The 23,026-nt window shown below is 37.3% G+C and overlaps 1 pseudogene; it reads left to right on the plus strand.

Annotated features, from left to right (window-relative positions):
- The window catches only part of LOC131538538 (deleted in malignant brain tumors 1 protein-like), a 43,667-nt pseudogene extending 21,258 nt beyond the window's left edge, over positions 1 to 22,409 (plus strand).
- The last annotated feature ends 617 nt before the right edge of the window (positions 22,410 to 23,026 follow it).

Here is a 23,026-nt window from a genome sequence, read left to right on the forward strand (position 1 = left end):
CATATTGCATGGAGTTCAGGGTAGGATGAAATAGGTGTAATACTTACAATAGTTTGTATGCATGTGTGTGTGTGTGTGTGTGTGTGTGTGTGTGATAGCGTGAGTATACATGCATCCACACACGCACAGGTCCAAGGTCTTTATGTTTGCAAGCACAACATGCTCCTGAACACTAGTTGTTTCTCTTACTTTCATTCCTCCTCATTCAATTTCAATGGCCGGTCATTTTTGACTTTGACAAGTGTGACTTTGTGCAATTTTGTACAAAATTAAAGCATTTAAAAGTAAGCTTCCTGATTAAACATTAAAGCACACTATTGTGAGAAACAGTACAAATTTTCATAATTTTTTATCTCATATTGTGAAAATTATTAATAAAAAATCCTTTTTTCACTCAAAAAATGAGGTGTCTACTTTCGAATAAATGAGGCCTACTTTCAGATAAATGAGGCCTACGATTAATCAGATGCAAATAGAAACACAAAACCAGGCCTAAATGAAAGAAAACAAGTTGACAAAAAGATTGAATCAATATTTGGTGATACTATGGCATAATGAGAGATTTATAAGCAATTGTTTGGAGTCCGGTCATTTTTGACTGGGAACACCACAAGTGTGACTTTTTTCAATTTTGTACAAAATAAAAGCATTTAAAAGCAAACTTCCTGATTAAACATTAAAGCACACTAGTGTGATAAGCAGTGCAAATTTTTATATAATTTTTCATCTCATATTGTGAAAATTATTCATAAAAAATGTTTTTTTCACTAAAAAAAAAAGAGGTATCTATAACTTTCGGATAAATGAGGCCTACGATTAATCAGATGCAAATAGAAACACAAAACCAGTCCTAAATGAAAGAAAACAAGTTGACAAAAAGATTGAATCCAATATTTGGTGATAATATAGCATAATAAAAGATTTATAAGCAATTGTTTGGAGTCCAGTCATTTTTGACCGGGAACACCACAAGTGTGACAGGAATCCGAACACAACCAGAGGGTTAAGTGATTTAAAAAAAAAAGTAGCCTTTAGGAGGGATGAATCAGCATGATTTTTTGTATTAATCAACGTAACAAAAATATGTTTATTGAGCTCAGTTTTTATTGAGCTCTGAATATCCCTTTAAATAGATGCACCGACATTCTCTCTCTGTATTCTTCTGTCACTTAGATGAAAAGAATGTGAGGTTGGTTGGTGGTCACAGTCGCTGTGCTGGTAGAGTGGAGGTTCTTCATAGAGGTCAGTGGGGAACAGTGTGTGATGACTACTGGGATTTGGCTGATGCTGCAGTGGTGTGTAGAGAGCTGGACTGTGGAGAACCTGTAGATTCTCTGAGTGATGCTCATTTTGGACCAGGATCAGGACCAATCTGGATGAATTTTGTAGCGTGTGCTGGATCAGAGTCCACACTGAAGAACTGTGCATCATCAGGATGGAGAAAAAACTACTGTGCTCATAATAAAGATGCTGGAGTCATCTGCTCAGGTAAAGTATTTTACACATTCTTAGTCATGTTGTTATTGGCTTCTATGTACAAATAATTATCTTTTTAAAGCACCATATTTTTTTTCACTAAACCATAATTTTGCTGATCTTGTTTTGCTTTTTAGAAGTCAGGCTGGTTGGAAGTTCTCGCTGCTCTGGGAGGTTAGAGATACTTCATGATCAGTCGTGGATGTCAGTGTGTGATGCTGTCTTTGACCAGCAGGATGCAGAGGTTGTGTGTAGAGAGCTGGACTGTGGGGCTCCTGTACAGGTGCTGGGAGCAGCTGCTTTTGACAAAGGAGACATTCAGATGTGGACACAAGAGATTCAGTGCAGAGGAAATGAATCTCAGATTCACCTTTGTCCTACATCATCCTCACACAAACACAATTGTTCTTATGTACACAACATTGCTTTGCTGTGTACTGGTAATAATTTAAAGTAAAACGGAGCATATTTTATTTTATTTTATTTTATTTTAACAGTTAAAATGTACCCTCACATTTCCTATTGCACTCTCTTACATACACAGAGATAATAAAAGTGAGGCTGGTTGGTGGTCACAGTCCTTGTGCTGGTAGAGTGGAGATGCTTCATAGAGGTCAGTGGGGAACAGTGTGTGGTGATGGCTGGGATTTGGCTGATGCTGCAGTGGTGTGTAGAGAGCTGGACTGTGGAGAACCTGTAGATGCTCTGAGTGATGCTCACTTTGGACTGGGATCAGACCCATTTTGGATGAAACATGCGAAGTGTACTGGATCAGAGTCAGCACTTAAGAAATGTGGATCCATGTATTCAGTTTTTCATGACAAGTGTCTTGAAAAAAATGCTCAAGTCATTTGTTCAGGTAAGCTAAAGCTAAAAATCCTGTCTTACTGTACAAAACAACTGCACCAAAAGCAGTCATAATTTATTTTTGCCTGACATTTTTCTATGTTTATTTTGACCACGCAAACTGTTAAAATAGGCACTGTTAAAAGTAAAGTAACAACAACAGTACACTGTTTTCTGTAGTGGAAAGAGCTTACTTTCAAGTTTTTGGACTGTGGAAAATGTTTTGCTGAAATTTGTAATTTTTTTAAATAATAAATATATTTTATTTCAGAGGATCAAGGAAATATAGATTTCTCATTATATGATTTATATGACTTATTTTTGAAGTTCCCTCACTTAAAAGTTGTTCCTTTCTTTGTTGTTGTTTTTTATTTTTTTATTTTTTTCCAGAAGTCAGATTGGTTGGAGGTTCTCGCTGCTCTGGGAGGTTAGAGATACTTCATGATCAGACGTGGATGTCAGTGTGTGACGCTGTCTTTGACCAGCAGGATGCAGAGGTTGTGTGTAGAGAGCTGGACTGTGGGGCTCCTGTACAGGTGCTGGGAGCAGCTGCTTTTGGCAAAGGAGACACTCAGATGTGGACACAAGAGATTCAGTGCAGAGGAAATGAATCTCAGATTCACCTCTGTCCAAAATCACCATCACATGAAAACAATTGTACACATGAAAATTGTGTTGAACTAATGTGTGCAGGTTTGAGCATTTCCTTAACAAAACAAACAAAAAACATTAATGTTAACATTAGTTTGATTTTTGTTTTTCTCTCTCTTTGTGTGATAAGTTTTTTTGCCCTTTGTCCATATATGTTTTGTTCTCTCTCTCTGATCATTATATAGGCAGTATGAGAGTGAGGTTGGTTGATGGTAACAATTCATGTGCTGGTAGAGTGGAGGTTCTTCATAGAGGTCAGTGGGGAACAGTGTGTGATGGTTTTTGGGATATGGCTGATGCTGCAGTGGTGTGTAGAGAGCTGGACTGTGGAGAACCTGTAGATGCTCTGGGTAATTCTCATTTTGGACCAGGATCAGGACCAATCTGGACAAATCGCAAGTTATGTACTGGATCAGAATCTTCGCTGAAGAACTGTGGGTCAATATAATGGGGCTCATTTCACTGTGATCATACTAAAGATGCTGGAGTCGTCTGCTCAGGTAAGCTCCTCTAAACCAAACCTTTTTGACATCACTGATGATCCACCTGCCTCAAAGGAACAATTCACCCAAAAATTAAATGTTAGTCATTTGTTTATTTACTCTCATGTGTTCTTTAAAATCCCCCTTTTGTGTTCCATGAAAGAGGGTCAGAGTAGTTTGGAATGTCTTGAAACTGGGTTACCAATTATTTCCCCTATTCATTTCCCTATTCAACTTCTTTTCACATGAATAATAAGTAGTTATTCGTGGTAGGCCAAAATGACAAGAATTACACATTCAGATAACAAACAAATTTGATGAAAGCAGTGTCACCCTTTTTTCTGGTTACTTATTTCTTGCTACTTCAGGTGTCAGGCTTATTGGAAATTCCAGTTGCTCTGGGAGAATTGAAGTACTTCATGATCAGACGTGGATGTCAGTGTGTGACGCTGCCTTTGACCAGCAGGATGCAGAGGTTGTGTGTAGAGAGCTGGACTGTGGGGCTCCTGTACAGGTGCTGGGAGCAGCTGCTTTTGACAAAGGAGACGCTCAGATGTGGACACAAGAGATTCAGTGCAGAGGAAATGAGTCTCAGATTCACCTCTGTCCAACATCCTTACACAAAGACAGTTGTTCACGTGATGATTATCAGGGGCTGTTCTGTGCTGGTGAGAGTTAAAATAATATGAGAGTATCTTTTTTTTTTCTCTCTCACAAACCCATAGTGTGTCACTGGAAATTGAAAAATCAGTGTTCCAATCTGTAGTGAACCAGAAGCTTATAGAGACACACCCACATTTTTATTTATATTCTTCTCTCGCTTAGATATAAAGAATGTGAGGTTGGTTGATGGTAACAGCCGCTGTGCCGGTAGAGTGGAGGTTCTTCATAGAGGTCAGTGGGGAACAGTTTGTGATCTTGGTTGGGATATGCCTGATGCTGCAGTGGTGTGTAAAGAGCTTGACTGTGGAGAACCTGTAGATGCTCTGGGTGGTGCTCATTTTGGACCAGGATCAGGACCAATCTGGATGTATCTTGTTTTATGTACTGGATCAGAGTCCACACTGAAGAACTGTGGATCAACAGGATGGAGCAAACATGCATGTACTCACGGTGTTGATGCTGGTGTCATCTGTTCAGGTAAATCGTTTAACTTGTTGTCTTTGAATATATGGTGAATTATTGTTTTGTTTGGAAAACTGTATTTATGTTGTATTTTGTCATTTTTTGTATTGCTATGTATGGTATTTAGCTATCAAGCATTTATTTTTGTGTACTTTGCACTGTGGTTCCTGTACTTCATACAAACAGGTCATAAACCTTCCAGACTCATTAACGGATCTCATCTGTGCTCTGGGAGGTTAGAGATACTTCATGATCAGATGTGGATGTCAGTGTGTGAAGCTGCCTTTGACCAGCAGGATGCAGAGGTTGTGTGTAGAGAGCTGGACTGTGGGGCTCCTGTACAGGTGCTGGGAGCAGCTGCTTTTGACAAAGGAGACACTCAGATGTGGACTCAAGATATTCAATGTAGAGGAAATGAATCTCAGATTTCATTTTGCTCAATATCATCATCTCACCACCATAACTGTACCAGTGACAAAATTGTGGGACTGATGTGTTCTGGTAAAGTATTGATACTCACTGTCTCTTCATTTGTTTTAGGTGAAATATAACTTTTTCTCTGTCAGCTGCATTATACTTTGCTTTTCTGACCTCTCTGTTCTTTATTCAGGTTACACAGATCTTAAACTGGTAAACGGTTCAGACTCTTGTTCTGGAAGAGTGGAGCTTCAGTTCCTCAATGAATGGGGCACAGTGTGTGATGCATGCTGGGATATGAGAGCTGCCAGTGTCCTCTGCAGACAGCTGAATTGTGGGATTTCTGTGTCTGTTGTGGGATCAGACTGGTTTGGAGAGGGAAGTGGTGAAATCTGGGCTGATGTGTTTGATTGTGACGGGAATGAAACAAAACTCTCAGAATGTTCCATCTCTTCATGGAGTCGAGCTGAATGTTCTCACAGACGAGATGTTGGAGTCATCTGCTCTGGTAAACTTATTTGACAATGAGACTATTATGCTACCGATAAACTCTCTAAATGACATATAATGAAGACTGTTTCACTATGTTCTAAAATAATTCTTATTTTAGTAAAACATGAGACCTTCTCCTCAGGTTCCTCTCTGGCTCTTCATGATGGTCTGGTGCGGTTGTCTGGAGAGAGACAGTGTGAGGGGGAGGTGGAAGTTTTCGTCCATCAGGTCTGGAGGAGAGTTCTGCTGGACTCCTGGAGTCTCACTGAATCCTCTGTGGTCTGCAGACAGCTGAGCTGTGGCTCTGTGCTGAACTTCTACGGCTCCTCTTCATCCAGTCCTGAACACAGTCATGAGTGTGACGGGCTTCCAGTGCTCTGGGAGTGAAGCTCATCTGGGGAACTGCAGCTCCACAAACTCTCAACTGCAGCTCCACACAACAGCTGTCAATCACCTGCCTTGGTGAGAAGAACAACATCTGGGCAGATTCTTCTTGTTGTTAGTGATCAATAATGTGTTTTTCTTTCTCTGAATATCAGGTCGTGGGTCCATCAGGCTGGTGGGTTCTGGGGGAGACTGTGCAGGGAGGCTGGAGGTTTTTCACAGCGGCTCATGGGGACAGTGTGTGATGACTCCTGGGATATTAAAGATGCCCATGTGGTGTGCAGACAGCTGCAGTGTGGAGTGGCCCTCAGTAACCAGCAGGTACCAGCAGGTACCAGCCTGGTTTGGTCCTGGTTCTGGACCCATATGGCTGGATGAGGTGGAGTGAGGGGAATGAGACGTCCCTGTGGAGCTGCTCTTCTCCAGGCTGGGGAAAACATGACTGTAATCACAAGGAGGATGTAGGAGTCGTGTGCTCAGGTAAACAGTAAACAATATATATAAAAAAACTCTTCAGTAAATTTCAGTAACTAATGTATGTGGCTAATGCATAACCATCACTAGTGTATTTGCATTATACAGATCAAGAAGGGAGTTGAAAACTGTTCTTATTCAAACATGTTTCCATTTTTTCTTTAAATTACAGAAGTGTTTCATTTAACTGATCATGCAAGTTAATTTTTACGGTTCAGACAGAATACAGTACTGGAGCACTTTGACAGTGTTTCCTGCACTCTGCAACAACAACCACACCGCTACTAACTTTTTAGTGCACGGTGTGACCATTTTAGTCTTATTCCTGAAAGAATGCATCTTACCATTGCAAATTGTAAAATGTAGGCCTGCCCCCTTCTCAAAGACACTAAAATATCTGTTAATGGGCCCAGAATTGTTAAATTCTTTAAATTAATTGTAAAGTCATTTTTCCATCTAGAGTTTAAAGAGATCAGGTTAACTGAGGGCTGTGAAGGGAATGTGGAGGTTTTCTACAATGGATCCTGGGGAAATATATGTTACAACGAGATTGACAGAGACACAGCGAGTCTGATCTGTCAAGAGCTGAACTGTGGAAGATCTGGCAGTGAACCCATTTATTCAGAGGGACTGATGTCTTATAATTGGCTTGATAAACTTAAGTGTCGACGACATGATTCCACTTTATGGCAGTGTCCATCTTCACCCTGGGGACAGAATGACTGTGATAATGAAGTGGCCAAAATCAAATGCTCAGGTAAGATTTTAAACCATGTAGTGATGTTTCTGTACATATAAGGATTGATTTTTATGTGAAATGTAGTAAATACATTGTTTCTGAAAGAGTGAATAAATTATTTAAAAATACATGAATGAATCTGTCAAACGGTAATCATGGTATAATCTCAGAGGAGAAGAGTCATGACTCTCCACAGGGCCACCTGACATGTTCAGCATCTCCTCACCAGAGACAATGTTCAAGTAAGTTTATTTGACAACAAATAGGATTAAATGTTTATTACTTTTTTTCCACATATAAAACTGACTAGCTGATAGATAACTGAAAATTGTCAAGAGAAATCACACTTATTTCTGTCACAGCCCTAGATTTTGTGTGTTTTTTTTTTTCTAAACAGTGTGCTGAATCTGGTCAGAATCTTGTTGATGTCTGTTTCAGATCATGTTCCTCTCAGACTGAGAGGAGGGGAGGGCCGGTGCTCTGGGAGGCTGGAGGTGTATCATAACGCTGTGTGGGGCTCAGTCTGTGATGATCAGTGGGACATCAGCGATGCTCAGGTGGTCTGCAGGCAGCTGGGTTGTGGAGCAGCACTGAGGGCTGATGGGAATTCAGTCTTTGGTGCTGGTGAAGGTGTTGTGTGGCTGAACAGAGTCGAGTGCAGAGGGAATGAGCTTCACCTGTGGGACTGTCCTCTCTCCCTGAAAAACCACACTGACTGCTCACACAAAGAGCACGCTGGACTCACCTGTGGAGGTCACAGGAAACGCTGAGAAATATTATTCATATTTTTAGATCATTTTAGAGTGTATAATATTTGTGTATTCAAGAGAATCATAATTTGTAATGTTTGACAGCTTTTCCAGATTCATCTGTGTCCTCTACTCCTGCCACAACAACATCAGTCTCTCCTCCACGAACTCCTCCAGCAGCGTCTCTCTCCGTCCCCCCAGAGCTTGTGATTGTACTGGGAGTTGTGCTCTTACTGCTCTTAGTGCCACTGCTTATACTGATTCAGCAGAACAGAGTGATGAGGAGAGGTAGGAGAGATCCAGAGACTGTCATATTGTGTCTTATTCAGTGTGTGATCAGTCATATGTTGTGAACTGACAGCAGGTTTGTCTGTCTACACTCACAGCTCTCTCTGACTGGTACACAGGACTTTACAAAACACCGACTGAGCCAGTTTATGAGGAAATATATCACAGACACAATCACGTCACTCAGAGAGGTGAGGCATCATGGGAGAATGTTAAAAAATATAACTATAACTGCATTCTGATTCAGAGGGCCCCTACACAGTGTTCACTTCTCCTCTTTTATTGTAACTTTTGCATCTTGTGCACATACCCACAGACAATCATGTGCAAACTAGGGATGCAACGATAACATGTTTTTAGAACCGATCCGATCCGACACCGAAAATTCGGAGTATCTGCCGATACCGATCCAATCCGATACAGCAGTTTTTTTTTAAAATAAATGTAGAATTTCTATACATCTATGTGTTGATCTGACCGTCACTCTTTTGCGTGTTAAACACAATCTACTACATATAGACAACTTCATTTTAATGAAAAATAACAAATGAAAAAATATATAATAATAATCTATGTCAAAAATACTATTATAAACTAGGTTAGTGAATAATTCAGCAGCAAAAGATACTCTATAAAAATCGCAGGTGCACAATAATTTTATCAAATCTAGTGAAACATTTTTATTTACAAATACATTTTATTTTATTTGAATGCTGAATGGAGGATGACAGACAGCCGCAGCGGAAGAAGAGTTTATGCGAACTTGAATTTAATGACTTAAATATTCATCTGTATCTCACACTGAACTATGAAACAGCTTCAGAACACTTGAAATATAGTGCACGGAAACTTTATGGTGCTTTATAATGTTTTTTTGTGCCTTTCGTGGGGCTCAGCAATAACACAGAATAGTACACTCACAATATCGGATTTGGATCGTCTCATCTGACCGATGACTGATACTCGATCTGGCAGAAAATGATCGTATCGGAGCCGATACCGATACTAACAATCGGCTTGACGCTTCCCTAGTGCAAACCACACCTGGTGCCAGTACCTGGTACAGTGGTATGCAGTACACAGGGCAGTTATCAATCAATTCTAGCCCTTCTAGTTATCAATCAGTCAATAAAATTAAATTCAGTGAGTCAATTCAACATAATACATAAATGTGTCTATGCTCGCGTGAATCATTCATGATCCAGCTTCACCTACAGAAGAAGTGAGTATGTTTTTTTAATTGTTTTTTTTTATTAATCTTTGCAAATCGTCTTTCCTAATAATGTGCTATTTAGCAAGTTCCACTGCTAAAGTCTACAGTCTCATGAAAATGGCTCATCACCCCACGGAGGGAGAGGGGCGTGGTCAGCAGAGCTCATTAGCATTTAATGAGACATGCAAAAAACAGGGGTGCAAATTCGTCAGGGGTGAAAAAGGTGACAAACCAAATTAACCCACATTCACACACACACACATAGCACATTTCACACACAATGGCAAGTCGAAATGCTTGAAAAATGTTACACACTGCTAAAAATGCTTCTTACATTTTTTTGTCTTGTTTCCAGTCCAAATATCTAATAATTCTTAAATCAAATAATTTTTCAAAATATTTTGTCAAAAGTCAAAATAATCTTGTTTTCAGTTTGAAATAAGATTATTTTGCTTACCCCATTGGCAGATTATTTTGCTTGTTTTAAGGAAAAACTCACTTAATTTTGACTAATTTTTTTTTTCTTTTTCTGAAAACAAGATAATTTTAACTTTGTCTAGAAAATGCTTCTTGATTTAAGAATTTTTAGATATTTGGACTAGAAACAAGACAAAAACTCTAAGTAGGAAATCATTTTTGCAGTGCACCATTCAAGGATAAACACCTTTATATGATTAAAAGACGTTTGAGCGACAACTACGGTCTACAATCAACAAGGATTGTTGTTAAGATGTTACATGAACTCTTCATTTCAGCACTCGAATGTTTGAAGCAGCTGACGGGCTAAATGCGAGGTGTTTCTCCGTTACACTTAGCTATGGCTTAGCGTAGGGCTGGACGATATGGCCAAAATTGATATCACGATATATTTCTTAATTTTGGTCGATACAATATAATTCTGATATCGATATGAACACTATTAAAAAGCCTCAGAAAAACTGCCAAGAATGCCCACAACAGAGATGTCTGTACCAACAAATTTATGAAAATGAATTTGCCAAGTATATGAACTCCTCCTATAAAACTGTATAATATTTTAGGTGTGTGTGTGGGGGGGTGGGGGTGGGGGCATCACAAATAAATTAATGTTCACCTTTTATTTGTATTTAGCCTTCATACAAACAAGAAATGTGAGATCACTGTCAAATAAACATCTCAGACTCACCTTAATCTTCAACTTCAAACTATAGTCTAACATACACTACCAGTCAAAGGTTTTTGAACAGTAAGATTTTAGTTTTTTAAAGAATTCTCTTCTGCTCACCAAGCCTGCATTTATTTGATCACAAATACAGAAAAAACAATAACATTCTGAAATATTTACCATTTAAAATAACTGTGTTCTATTTGAAAACATTTTAAAATGCAAGTTATGTGATTTCAAAGCTGAATTTTTAGCATCGTTTCTCCAGTCACATGATCCTTCAGAAATCATTCTAATATTCAAAAAACATTTATTATTATGTTGAAAACAGCGGAGTAGAATGATTCTCTGCCAGTAGGAGGCGCTTTGAGAGCGGTAGAACTACACTGTAAAAAAGTATTTTGCAGTTTAGTTGTTTCAATTAATGTTTTTAAGTTGACTCAACTTGCAGTTTATTCATTTGTTCATTCAACTTACAATTTTAAAATTTCAATGTCTCAACTAGTTCGTAAGTTGACAAAACTAGCCATTTGCCCCCCCAACTTAAAAAAATGTGTTGAATCAATTTAATAATGATATCACGTCACTTATCGCGAGATTTTCTCCAGTGATGGCTGTAATCTAAGCAGCTCTGCTCATGAACACTACTTTATCAGATAAAATGAAAATGCCATCAAAACTATTCTGAAGACAGTATGTTCCCTTCAGAGATACATTCATATAAATCACCCGCTTTTTGAAACGGGCAGTGCTCATGTTTATTCAACGAAGTCAAATGCCACAAACAAATCAATGTATGGGAAACACTGGTAATGTATATCGAAATATCGGAAATGTGTTTAAAAATCATATCACTGTAATCACCATTTATACTGGAACACCATAATTTACAGCAAATACCAATGCATTCCGTCCTGCTCTACAGTGAACTTAATTTAGCTAGCTACAAACAGGCTAATCTAACCACCAACATAGTCCAATTACTTCAAAAATAAGTTGCTTGGCATTAGCTTGTTCCTCCACATTTTACGTAGCCTCTGGAAATATGGACAGTTGCCTGCAGCGTCTAAAAGTTAGGCTTCAGGAGTGAGATTGGTTGGTTGAGGGAAAGAACATAAGGTAAGCCAATCAGAAGCAGAGTAGGGCGGGTCCATTCCTTTGCCAACAGGGGAAAAAAACACTACAGGTGACGTGACAAAGATGACTGGCAGATACAACTTTTTTTTTTTTACAGATCTACACGATTCACGTGAATGACCTATTTCAAGGTGAAAACGGCGAATTTTGCCGAAAGGTGACAAGTTTGCACCCCTGAAAAAAACAGGTTGCTGTGAACAGAGCTGTTTTTGACGGTAAAAAGTGTGTTGTTTTACATTACCACTGAGAAATTTTAACCAAAGTATGTTACAGACTTTTCATTAAGACCCTAAAGAATCATATCAACTCATAGAAAATAGGCATCCGATAACCCCTTTAAAGGGGGCATAACACACAGTTTCACCCAATCTCATGTTATCTTGAGTATCTTGAGTATCTACAGAGTAATACTGCCATATCTCCAAAGAGTCTTTAGTTTTATCATATTTATAAAAGAAAGGTACAGCTATACGATTCTCTCCGAAAAAAGCCGAGCTCCTGGAGGCACGCCATGGGCGAAGCTAAAGAGTGACAAGCAATTGAGCGCCGATTGTCAACAAAACGCAGACATTTGATGCTGTTTCACTTACCATCTGCAGTTCTGAATCATGACCAGGATCTTTTATAGCTGGGACCGGTCGCTCTATCTTTTAGTATCAAACGATGTGCAAATTCAGCGCCAAACTGGGCAATGTTTATAAAAAGTTCTTCAACAACCACACTTGCAAAACTCTGTTGCTGCCCCAGGAAAACAAAATGCATCCACTGTTTATGTAACACTGGGTTCTTCGGGAGGCTGAACAAGGTTATCTTTCCCTTACAACCTAAAACACACTTCTTTAGAGACATTCTTCCCGAGCAAGTCCCATGCAGTGCAGCTGAATGAAGCGTGTTGATGGGCACGCTCTTGCTCTCGCACTGGTCGATATGTGCGCGGGTGTGCTCTTATGGGAGAAATTCCCATATAAGGAGTTCCACCGTTCATTACATCATGCAGAGCCACGATCGAAAAAAAAAAACTTTCCAAAAAAGAAACCCGGAAGTGAGTATTTGGCACAGAAATACTCTGTTATACGTCTAAATTTTGTTAAATTTCGTATACGTTTTTTTTTTACTTTGGCCATGTTTAGCATGAGAATCCAACTCTTTAACAGTGTAAATAACTCAACATGCATGAAACAGCATTGGACCCCCCTTTAAAGATAGGGTGATCCTAACACCGTCATTACTCGCAATGATGACACATTTTCAAAAGAAGAAGAAGAAAAGTTCTGAGATCCTTTTGCAGGTCATATTTTTGACTTGCTTTCACTATCATTGTGCTTTATGACTTAAAGGAAAGAAGGATTCAATCTGTAACAATAAACATGTTTCTGACTGTCCTGCTCTTCTTTAACAGGGAGTCTCATCTCTGAAGAATGGAATTCTGGGTATGAAGATGTTGATGAGGTTCTCTCAGGTGATTTACAAACTTGGTAAACCAGTGTAAATAGTGAAATTCACAATTTACAGGAAATTTGTATGTGTATATTATTATTATCATGTAGTAATATGTATAATGTATTTAGTAATTTCTTTTTTTAATTTATTCTTTTTTGGGGTTGGTTGGGGGTGAATGAAATCACACCAGGATACTATGATGATGTCATCATTGATGGATTAAAACCAGATCATGAGAAAGGTGCTGGTGCTCTTCTGTACTTGTAGTTGTAGCTCTCTCTCTGAAATTCTACAATCTGTGTATTAGTATAAACATTCAATTGTTTCTGAGTGTGATGGCATTGGTTTCATGTTAAATTTCTAGATGACACACCAGAGGACTATTATGATGATGTCATTACTAGTGGACAGAACTATGGTATTAAAAAAGGTGTTTTTATTTTTATATAATTTTGCTTATGCATTTTTACACCCAATTTCTTTAAGGTGAAGGCCAGTTCAAATAAAAATAAAATGTTATTTTATATTTAAGAGCTTATAATGCTTGTGTGTGTGTGTGTGTGTGTGTGTGTAGTGGACACACCAGACAATTACGATGATGTCATCATTAGTAGACAGTGCTCTCAATGTGTAACAGGTGAGTAACACAGACCTTTGTAGTTTTTAGTCATGTATTACTTTCTATGATATATTGAACATGCTTTTCTACTATTAATGTATTATCATGGCTTTATCAGGTTTAATCTAATAGTCTCAGACAGTCATGAGGAGAAAGATATCTACAGTATGACACAAGTTGTGTTACACATTACAATGTGAGGTTTTGTTTCATGTGTATCAGAGGGAGATCAGGAGGAATATGATGATGATGTGGAGAACAGCAATGAAGATGAGAGAAACCTGTTAGGTAATGGTTTTTTATTAATGAATTTATTTACACTTATAATTTACATTTATCTACACTTAGAATTGTTTAGAATTAAGTTGGAAGTTAATTGTCCACACCACTGCACATGTATGTATGTATGTATGTGTGTGTGTGTGTGTGTATATATAATAAAACATTTGCTGATTTAAATTAAAAAAAAAAAATAATACTCTTGCAATCACAATATTAAATAAGGTTTTTATTTTTTTTTATTTTTTTTGCAGACTATGATGATGTAGGGGAGGAGTGAATGATGAGGCAGGGGCTATGAGTCAATGGGCACACCCACTGTAACTGCTCATTGAAGCTTCTGGAGGCTTTTTTTTTTTTTTTTTTTTGGTTGATGAATTTACTTGGCAAATCTTTGTGACAATACATTAGGGGTGACCAGGGGCAGACTGGGGCTAAAAAGTGGTCTTGGAATTTTTGGCACAGAGAGGCCCACCACACCTTAAACCCACCAGCTCATTATAGAGCTATTTTTAACACCACTTACTAACATACAAATATAACATAATACAGATATATATATATATATATATATATATATAGATAGATAGATAGATAGATATATGAAGAGTTCAGATGCAAAAGCCTCTAAGTGCCATCTGAAATTATCTAAAATTAGCATTTTATCAGGCTGCTATGTTTAGGTTCAGTAATTTTACTCTAATGGCAATGTATAGGTCCTTTTCTATGCAGCTAAAGTAAAATAACTGAACATAAATATAGGAGCCTGATAAAATTGTCATTTTAGAAGAAAATGTCAGACGGCATTTAGAGGCTTTTGCATCTGAACTCTTCATATATATATATATGGAAGGATTTTCCGGACTATTTTCAATTGCGTTTTCCACATGTGGACGCATAAATCGGGACACAATCCAAATGCAATTGCAAATCTTGCATTACCGTTTGCATTTTCGCTTTCGCAAACGCACAGTGACTGCCACATTTCAAATTAAAAAGCAAAGTCCATTTGCAACTGTATTTCCCATGTCTTACAAGCCTGACATATTTAAATAGCAATATTAATTAACACATTTGCCTTTTCACTTTATCTGCGTCGCGCAAGTAACCTGCCAAAATTCAAATGAAATCGCAATTCCTTTTGCATTTGAATTTCCGATGTCTACATGGAAAGCTGTCAATCAATGTGAGGGGGCGGGACTATACTAGGGGGCGTGTTTGTATTGGGAAGTGACGTCACTCACAGACGACCGTGCTGAACTCTTTGATCAATGGAGGTGATCGGTAAAGGCTCCGATAAAGGCAGCTGTCAATCAGTTCGTGCCTGTGTGAATGAACAGACAACCTTCTTGGCACAATACATAATTCTGTCTTTTTTACGCCAAATGCAGCGATTATCCCTTGCTAACAGCGACAACAGTACGCACAATAGGTCAATATTCACTATTAACGAAACGCTTTACACCGGTCTCAACATCTCAACATCAGTGTCTAAACACCGATCACCTCCATTGATCAAAGCGTTCAGCAAGGTCGTCTGTGAGTGACGTCACTTCCCAATACAAACACGCCCCCTAGTATAGTCCCGCCCCCTCACATTGATTGACAGCTTTCCGTGTAGACATCGGAAATTTAAATGCAAAAGGAATTGCGATTTCATTTGAGTTTTGGCAGGTTACATGTGCGACGCAGAGAAAGTGAAAAGGCAAATGTGGTAATTATATTGCTATTTAAATATGTCAGGGTCATAACTCGTAAGACATGGGAAATACAGTTGCAAATGGCAGTCACTGTGCATTCGCGAAAGCGAAAATGCAAACGGTAATGCAAGATTTGCAATTGCATTTGGATTATGTCCCAATTTATGTGCCCACATGTGGAAAACGCAATTGAAAATACAATTTGCAATTGCTTTTGAAAATAGTCCGGAAAATCCTTTCATATATATATCATTATTATCATTAACATTAATGAATGATCGTCATACTTCTTTACATTATAATTAGTCTTTCCTGGTATATATGGCAATTTGTAAATAATATTTTTACACATCTCTTAGAGGGACAGTTTAATATCACTAAAGTTAAATGCCTGCCATAATATCAGTCCATAACAATGCTCTGCTCTAGAAGACTTGGAATGTAGTGCAGAATGTGGACTGTTTTTATTGTACCTTTCAATTGCTTGACAAGAGTTATTTTTTATTTTTTATTTTTTTAATGAAGAATTGTATGATGATGAAAAATACAGTAAACTGTAATATGTGAAATATATAGAGTTACAATTTAGAATAGCTGTTTTCTATGCAAATATATAGTAAACAATTTATTTCTGTGATCAAAGCTGAATTTTCAGCGTCATTACTCCGGTCTTCACTGTCACATGATCCTTCAGAAATCATTCTAATATGCTGATTTGCTCAAAAAAACATTTCTGATTATTATAGTTGTGCTGCTTCATATTTTTTGTGGAAAATGCGATACATCATTCAGTCTAGAATAAGATTTAAAATAATAATAATACTTTTATTCAACAAGGTTGCATTAAAAGTGGAAGGATTGCATTCAATTTCGTTGTACTTAAGATATTCATTCATTCATTCATTAAACTGATTTAAGTGACAGTAAAGATATACTTATTACAAATGATTTATATATAAAAAATGTTGTTCTTTAACTTTGTATTCAACAAATAATCCTGAAAAAGTTAAAGTGTCACAGTTTCCACAAAAATATTAAGAAACAAAACGGTTTTCAGTATTGATAATAATAAGAACCATTATTAATAACTGAGCACAAATAATAATTGAAAATAATTAAGTAGCAAATCAGTATATTAGAATGATTTTTGAAGGGCCATGTGACACTGAAGACTGGAGTAATGACGATGCTGAAAATTCAGTTTTGATCACAGAAATAAATACATTTAAACCGTTAAAACATTTACATTAAAATATCTTTAATAGGAAAATAGAACTTTCCTAATCACGGCACTTGAAAGCGAAAGTCTTCAGATTTATGGATGAGGAGATAACCCCCTTAATGTAAAGCGCTTTGAGTGCCTAGAAAAGCACTATATAAATGTAACAAATTATTATTATTTACAATGTTCTAGAGTAAGTTTGAGAATTAGCCTATGTTTTACAGTTTTTTTTTTTTTTTTTTAAACATTTTCTCAGACACGTGAAATTTTGGAAGAAATATAACGATATACTAACGTCTGCTGAAAACAGCTACGTTAATGTTTCTATGTAGCTACACTGTGGCAAGCAATGTAAATGGCATTAAAATCTGAGAAATTCGAAAAGGCCAATAGGCCTAGTTTGCATGCCTGAAAATTAATGTCTGTCCTTAAACATTTTTTGTAAACCGTTGGCAAATATTGCTGAATTGTCTCATGATGTGTAGCTGTTTACAACTTATCTCAGCTCGCATTCAAATGCCGCAGCTCAGCTCAACTTCTGTAAACAGTAAATCCCGCCTTCTTCAATTTGATTGGTTAAAACATTTTGACGTTGACGAACACTTTGAGCCGCAGCGGCTGCACTGAGCCAGAACACGCTAAATTAATTACAATGTTTATCTCAATTGGGCCGCGTGGGCCATTCTTCTGGGCCGATGGAGGGATAGGCTATATTTACTTTATGCCATGGTCTGTCTGAATACTCGATTCTGATTGGCTGGCAGGTGTTGATTAAATTCTTTGAACTGCACATAGTTCCAGGTCAGTATAATCACGTTCTATATTAATGCGCTTCCTATAAACATTGGATATATACTTTCTCTACGTCGCGCATGTAACCTGCCAAAACTCAAATGACATTGCAATTCCTTTTGCATTTGAATTTCCGATGTCTACACGGAAAGCTGTCAATCATTGTGAGGGGGCGGGACTATACTAGGGGGCATGTTTGTATTGGGAGGTGACGTCACTCACAGACGACCGTGCTGAATGCTTTGATTAATGGAGGTAATCGGTGAAGGCTCCGCTAAAGCCAGCTGTCAATCAGTTCGTGCCAGACTACCTTCTTGGCACAATTATTAATTATGTCTTTTATACCCCAAATGCAGCGATTATCCCCTGCTAACAGCGGGAGCCACAACGGTACACACAATAGGTCAATATTCACTATTAACGAAACGCTTTACACCTGTCTCAACATCTCTCACTCCGATCGACGCAAATGAGTAAACAGACAGTGCAATTCTACACTTATGGTTTCCTACAAATGTAGAAAATACAAAGGATTAGGCTACAAAAATCATTAGGATATTAAGTAAAAATCATGTTCCAGGAAGATATTTTGTAAATTTCCTACTGTAAATATCAAAACGTTGTATCTCTGCCAAATATTGTCCTATCCTAACAAACCATACATCAATGATGTATAAATCTCAATTTAAAAAAAAAGAAAAGAAAAGACCCTTATGACTGGTTTTGTGGTCCAGGGTCACAAATGAGAAACTGTGATGAGTCGTGCAGCAGTAACAACATAACAAAAACATATAAAATTTCAAGCAAAATGATGATATTTATTCAAGCATTTAACATTTATAAGTTTAATTAAATGTCAGTAATAAACTGCATAAATTATAGCGAACACGAAGGTCCTCTTTCCCAAACGTGTGCTCCATAATGGATTAAAACTGTTAAAATATGAAGTAATATATATAGTTGGAAAACGGGTAAATAAATATAGATTGGCACGTTTTTTTTTCTCAAAATATTGAGGCAGGTGTAGAAAGGAATAAAATGTACTGTAATAAGTGTAGAATTGCACTGTCTGTTTACTCATTTGCGTCAATCGGAGTGAGAGATGTTGAGACAGGTGTAAAGCGTTTCGTTAAAGGAACACTCCACTTTTTTTGGAAATAGGCTCATTCTCCAACTCCCCCAGAGTTAATAAGTTGAGTTTTACCGTTTTTGAATCCATTCAGCCGATCTCTGTATCTGGCGATAGCACTTTTAGCATAGCTTAGCATAGATCATTGAATCCGATTAGACCAGTAGCATCGCGTTCAAAAATGACCAAAGAGTTTCGACAGTTTTCCTATTTAAAACTTGACTCTTCTGTAGTTATATCGTGTACTAAGACCGGCGGAAAATGAAAAGTTGCGATTTTCTAGTCCGATTTGGCTAGGAACTATACTCTCATTCCGGCGTAATAATCAAGAATAACCCCAGCTAGGTAACTAGTTATAATATAGCTGGGGACTACTTTCAGGCGCTGCGTGTATCACTGCGCCTGCTGCGCCATGGTACGGCAGCAAAGTTCCTTGATTATTACGTCGGACTGGGAGTATAGTTCTAATCAAATCGGCCTAGAAAATCGCAAATTTTCATTTTCCACCGGTCTTAGTACACGATATAACTACAGAAGAGTCAAGTTTTAAATAGGAAAACTGTCAAAACTCTTGGTCATTTTTGAACGCGATGCTACTGGTCTAATTGATTCAATGATCTATGCTGCTATGCTAAAAGTGCTTATCGCCAGACCCGAGATCGGCTGAATGGATTCAAAACGGTAAAACTCAACTTATTAACTCTGGGGAGTTGGAGAATGAGCCTATTTCAAAAGTGGAGTGTTCCTTTAATAGTGAATATTGGCCTATTGTGCATACCGTTGTCGCTGTTAGCAAGGGATAATCGCTGCATTTGGGGTAAAAAGACAGAATTATGTATGCATTAATCAAAGCGTTCAGCACGGTCGTCTGTGAGTAACGTCACCTCCCAATACAAACACGCCCCCTATATAATGGTAAATATTACAATATCATAGCACAACAACAGTGATCAGCAATAATGATAAGCCTAATACACACAATAAAAATAATATAATAGATCATAACACAGTCTCGGGAGGTAAGAAGTGGATTATCCTTCACCTTAAATGTTTGTCTTTTCATCCTGAAATGCGAGGCAAATGTTGGATCACAATAATTAGGAACCACAGTTTCCACAAATCCCTTCACTCGATTGGGATGTTCTCTTTTATTCTGGACGGCAAGGGCAGTGACTGTAACATCGAGCGTATTTTGCAGTATTAAACACGTATTTGTAAAACGTTTTGTACCGTTTTGTCTGAACTAGCAACCTGATCTCATGAAAGTGCGTAAAGTCCATTTTTGCGTATCAATACCATGAGTTTTCGTTTTTTTTTTTTTTTTGACATAATATTTATACGTATTTTCATGAACTAGGGGTGTCGCAATATACCGGTATTGACAATAACTGTGATATTCAAAGCAACAATTATCGATATAGTGTTAATTTAGTGTGTGACGATATACCGGTATTAGCGATAACCGCAATATTTAAAATGAACAGGACTCTTATGATAACACATGTAAATACTCCAGCGCCATTACCTGGTTGACCTCCAGGTGGCAGTATTGCACCTTAATCCTGACACCTGTCAAACAAGAAGACGACGCAGCGTACGCAGCTATCCGAGAAGAGCCGTGTTCATCAGAGTAAGTTTCCATTATTTTACTAGTCATTAGAATGGGAAATGTTACATTAACATGTTAACAGAGGTTTTCTGTGTTCATATAATTAAGTAAAGGGTGATTATTTTAATAAGTACTGTGTTTTCTTTACTCCTCTTATTTTTGTATTTGCAATCAACACGGCCTGTGCGTAGTAACACTTCACTTCTTTGTTCAAATCTGTTAACACTTACACGATTAAAACTGATCTTGAAAAACTGAGCGACCACATTGCTATATTAAACTCTGTAAAATGTTCAGCTGGTCGCAGTGCCATATGCACTTAATGCCTCATCTGCAACCGTTCTAGATGCACGTTAAAACTGAATTAGCAGCGCTCTTACTGCATGACTTCAGTGGCGCCGGCGCAACTATAGGTTAAAGAGATTAAATTACAGGTATACAAGTAACAGGTTAAAGTATCAGTTTAGATGTTAATATGGCAACACTTTACAATAAGGTTCATTAGTTAACATTAGTTAATTACATTAGTTAACATGAAATGAGAATGAACAATACTTCCACAGCATTTATTAATCTTAGTTGATGTTAATTTCAGCATTTACTAATGCATTATTAAAATCACAAGTTGTGTTTGTAAACTTTAATGCACTGTGAACTAACATGAACAATGAACGACTGTGTTTTTATTAACATTAACAAAGAATAATAAATTGTGTAATAAATATATTGTTAGTTAATACATTAATGTTATCAAATGACATCTTATTGTAATGTGTTACCATTAATATTTATTCATCATACGGTTGAAATTGACAGTAGTTTTTCTCTTCTTATTTCATAGGAGCTCCAAAGAAGACAAAGAAAGCCAGAGTTTTGTGCCCTGCGTTTATCAGTATCCTTATGTTTGTTGGGTGAAAAAGAAAAACTCAATAAACAAAGTAAAAAATAATTTGACTGATATTTCTCTAGATATCGCGATATATCGATATCTGAATTCTTATGGCCACAATAAACGTGATATGAAAAATCGAATATCGTGACAGCCCTAGTCTGAACGCAGCCCTGATTTCACTTAATCAATTGGTCTACTGGGCCTCTAAACAGTAAAATCAGTTTCTTTTTATTCTCTCTTTGCTATTAACTCATTTAGAGGAGCAACAAGTCACACACTCTTTAATTATACATACACTGTTTCAAAATCCCAGTATATGTACATTTAAGGGGTGCATTTAATTTTATTATTTTATTTTAGATGACTTACTAGAAAACTATGATGATGTCATCATCGTAGCACAATTCTTCAATGATAAAACAGGTGTGGTTATTTGTTGTTTTTTTATTTAGTTTTTCTTCAATTTCTTTATAGTGGCATATAAAGTATGTAGATTAATAATTGACACATTTGTATCAGAGGGTGTTCAGGAGGAGTATGATGATCTGGAGAATGTCAGGGAATATGTGAGTGACATGTTGGGTACGTTATTGACTCTTTTTTAACACTACACTGAATTTTTATGGAGTTTTTATAATTGGTGTCACTCTGCTGCTGTAATGGAACAAGGAGCAAGGAGACGAAGGAGCTTCAACTTGACAATCTTTAATGAACAATAAAGCGGGAATATAGGGCAGGCAGGAGACACAAAATGACGTTAACACCGGACAAAGGATACAAGGAACAGACAACACTTTAAATACAGAACTAAACAAGGGTAATTAACAGGGCAAACCTGAACCAAATCAAACGGGAGGGAGAAACTGGGTCACGGAGTGCACACGGAGAGAAAAATACAACAAAACAGGAACACAAGTCTGACAATTGGTTTATATTATCAATTTCTGTAGTCATGATAGCTCATTTAACTGGACTGCCAATATTGACGGGTTAATTAAAATACTTTTTAAAAGCATACTGTATGTTGATACATGAATTTGCTCTTGATTTCTAATAACAGACTATGATGATGTGGAGGAGGAGCCAAGAAAACATGGAGGAGCCGAATAACTGAAACCACCACACTGTGGTGTGCAGGGTTGTGGCTAGAAGGGATAAAGCTAAAACCGGAAGCTAACAATACATTAAGTTTTCTACTTATTAGATTGTGTTTTATTGATGTCTACACCTACCCCAACCCTAAACCTACCCCTTACAATAATGCAAAAATAGCCATTATTGTTGTACATTGTGACAAAAATTACGCTATATTGATGTGCGCACGCCCAGTAGACGAATCTGTCTACCATCTAGCCTTAACCGGTGTGCAGAGTTTAAATGGCTTTATATACTATGGTCCGGTTTTCACAGACAGGGCTTAGACTAAACCAGGATTAAATCTTAGTTCAATTAGGGCATTTAATTAGCTTTTATAAACGTTCCTTAGAAAAAAAAAACATTTCTGGTATGTCTCTTGAGACAAAACAATAACACAATTTTACAAATTTTAAAATATGTCAGTGCAACTAGCTTTCAGTTAAAACAGCTCAAACATGCATTTTAGTCCAGGACTAGCTTAAGCCTCGTCTGTGAAACCGGGGGTATATGTTTTAATTGCAATCTAAAGTTTTGTTACATTTTGTGTTGAAATGTACTAAATCAATTACATTTAGCAAAAATAAATAAAT

Source organism: Onychostoma macrolepis, chromosome 04 (genome assembly GCF_012432095.1).
Source record: "Onychostoma macrolepis isolate SWU-2019 chromosome 04, ASM1243209v1, whole genome shotgun sequence".
Lineage (NCBI taxonomy): Eukaryota > Metazoa > Chordata > Actinopteri > Cypriniformes > Cyprinidae > Onychostoma > Onychostoma macrolepis.